The sequence below is a fragment of the Leuresthes tenuis genome, unplaced genomic scaffold, assembly GCF_036924035.1.
Source record: "Leuresthes tenuis unplaced genomic scaffold, fLeuTen1.0.hap1 SCAF_68, whole genome shotgun sequence".
Lineage (NCBI taxonomy): Eukaryota > Metazoa > Chordata > Actinopteri > Atheriniformes > Atherinopsidae > Leuresthes > Leuresthes tenuis.
Window position 1 is genome coordinate 41,654 of NW_027325422.1, and position 2,346 is coordinate 43,999.

At 42.7% G+C, this 2,346-nt stretch overlaps 1 non-coding gene across 1 annotated transcript; it reads left to right on the forward strand.

Annotated features, from left to right (window-relative positions):
* The first annotated feature begins 1,290 nt into the window (after positions 1-1,290).
* LOC140285982 (U5 spliceosomal RNA) lies at positions 1,291-1,404 on the forward strand. Its single transcript, XR_011910905.1, has one exon. It is a non-coding gene; the product is annotated as a U5 spliceosomal RNA (small nuclear RNA).
* The last annotated feature ends 942 nt before the right edge of the window (positions 1,405-2,346 follow it).

Consider the following 2,346-nt stretch of genomic DNA (forward strand, 5'->3'; position numbering starts at 1 on the left):
TGGGTTTATCAGTCACATCAGAATCCATACATACTGATCCTCCCGTAATAAAATGGTCGGATCTTATCAAACACACTTTGTTTCTTGTGACAATCAAGTTAGCGAAACAGCGTATACACGTCAAGACACTGAATCAAGTTTGCCACAAGAACTCATAAGTTTGGCAGTATTGCTCTGCCGTCAGCAATCATACACCCATTTTATTTTCGTGAGACATGTGCAAGCACCTGTTCATCTACTGTTCTATCACTATGAATTAGTGATCTATTATCAATAAGAATACTTCTACAACTACTATCAAAGTATGTCCGGACTTCTTATGTTGTCAGTTGCTATATATGAATAAGTGGGTAGCTACTGACAAGCATTAAGCATGTCACACAGCCCAAACATATAACATTTCAGGACACACCACACAGTTAACAACCACAGTGAAGCGTGTCAAAGCCCAAACATGTAACATTCAACAGGACACTTACACAACACATTCAAATCAAACAGTCAGACAACATACAAGAACATATACCCCAGCCGGCATTGCTCCCTGCCTATTTTCGTACAGCACACTATGTGTGCGCACACCTTTATTCACAAACTCTTCAACTTATACTCTTTTACCGAAGCTGCTACAGCTCGATTGGCCGAATACCCTTTGATCCTATTTCGGTGAATTTGACATCTGCCTTACATATAACAGATTAGCGGTTTAGCAGTTTTAATTTAGTTTGAGTGAAGGAATTCATTTTATAGCAAAATCCGAAATCGTGAAGAACTCATGAAAGTAAGCTTATTCTCGGATTCCTGAAACTTTAGATTTGCTCTTTCTTTTACTGCAAAGTACAACGTTGTTTTTTTTGTTTAAATCTTTCTAGACATGGTAAATATTAAGGACAAAGCAGTTTTCACATAGTTTGAGTGAAGGAATTCATTTTATAGATAAAATCCCAAGAGTCTGCTGAGAAAAGAGAGTGAATGCGAAGTAGACTTTAACACGGCTATGGGAGCGAGCCGAGTGTGGGCTAACCAGGAGAATTGCTTGAAAGAAACGCGACCCCGAATGAGCGGTCAGAACAAAGCCTCAATACGGGATTCTCGTGGTGTTTTTGTTGCTGCCTTGTCTTTTGCACAGAGTAAAAGACAAGGCAGCCATCGAATAGGGCCCGATTGTTCCTACTTGGTCAGCCGAGGAGCAAGGGGGGGGAGCAAGCGTCTCAACCAAGCAAAGCTCACCATGGGGAAGGTGGCTATGCCAACAAGCCTGATGCCCTGCTCCCGCAGTGACGGATAATCGTACTCTGGTTTCTCTTCATAACGTACAAGTCTTTCGCCTTTTACTAAAGATTTCTGTGGAGAGCAGCACTAATGAGTTGTTTCTATTTTTGGCAGGCTTTACCTTTGCGGGTGAAGCCCTTTCTGTCTGTGCAAAAGAAATCTTCTTACTGTGCAGAGTGACTTCTCTGAGTAGAGTCGCCTTACTATTTGCGACTGTGCCGATGTTCGAAGCTGGAGTGCAAAGTTGTTGCTTGAATGGTGCTTGCTGGAGCGTGCGGGAGTGCAAAGTTATACCATTTAAAAGGGCTGAAGAGTGCTCAGTGCAGCGGGTGGGCGACACTCTGGCCACCTTGAAAACCGAGGTTACATCCACTACCAGGGGCAGCCCAAGTTCTGCCGCAAGTGTGGTGAGCATGGGCACCTGGTTGAGGCTTGTACCAAGGTGTTATGTGGGAAGAGCAGAGAAATTGGGCAAACTTTTGGAGAGTGTCCAAATGGCAGGAAATGTAATCTCTGTGGAGAATTAAATCACCTCTTCAGAGATTGCCCTAAATCTTTTGCCAACAAATTAAAGACGGTAAAGCCACAGTCAAGCCAACAAAGAGAAGGACCAAAGGTGGCAGTTGGTGAACAAAGTGAAGAGGTTGACCCAATAAATTCAAACTTCCCGCCAAAAGCTTGGATTGGAAGTGAGGAGCAAAAAGGGGAGGGGCCTGTAGAGGCCTCACCACTCAGTGTTGAAGTCTGTGAGAATTCACAGGCAGAGGGTGGAGCTACGCTAAATGAGGAGGAAGAGCAGACAGGTGAGTCTAGTGAAGATACTCACCTCCCCGAAGGTCAACAGAAGGTCAATTTGTTGATAGGCATTCATTTATTTCTTCACTTCTGATGAAGTTTCAACAATAAACAACAAACTTTGTATTATGAGAAAGAACCAGAATCATTCTACAGGAATCCGAAAATAAGCTCTATTTTATGAGTTATGCACGAATTCGGATTCTCCTATAAAACGAATTCCTTAACTCAAACCAAGTTAAGACTGCTTTGTCCTTCATATTTATTCATGTCTAATCA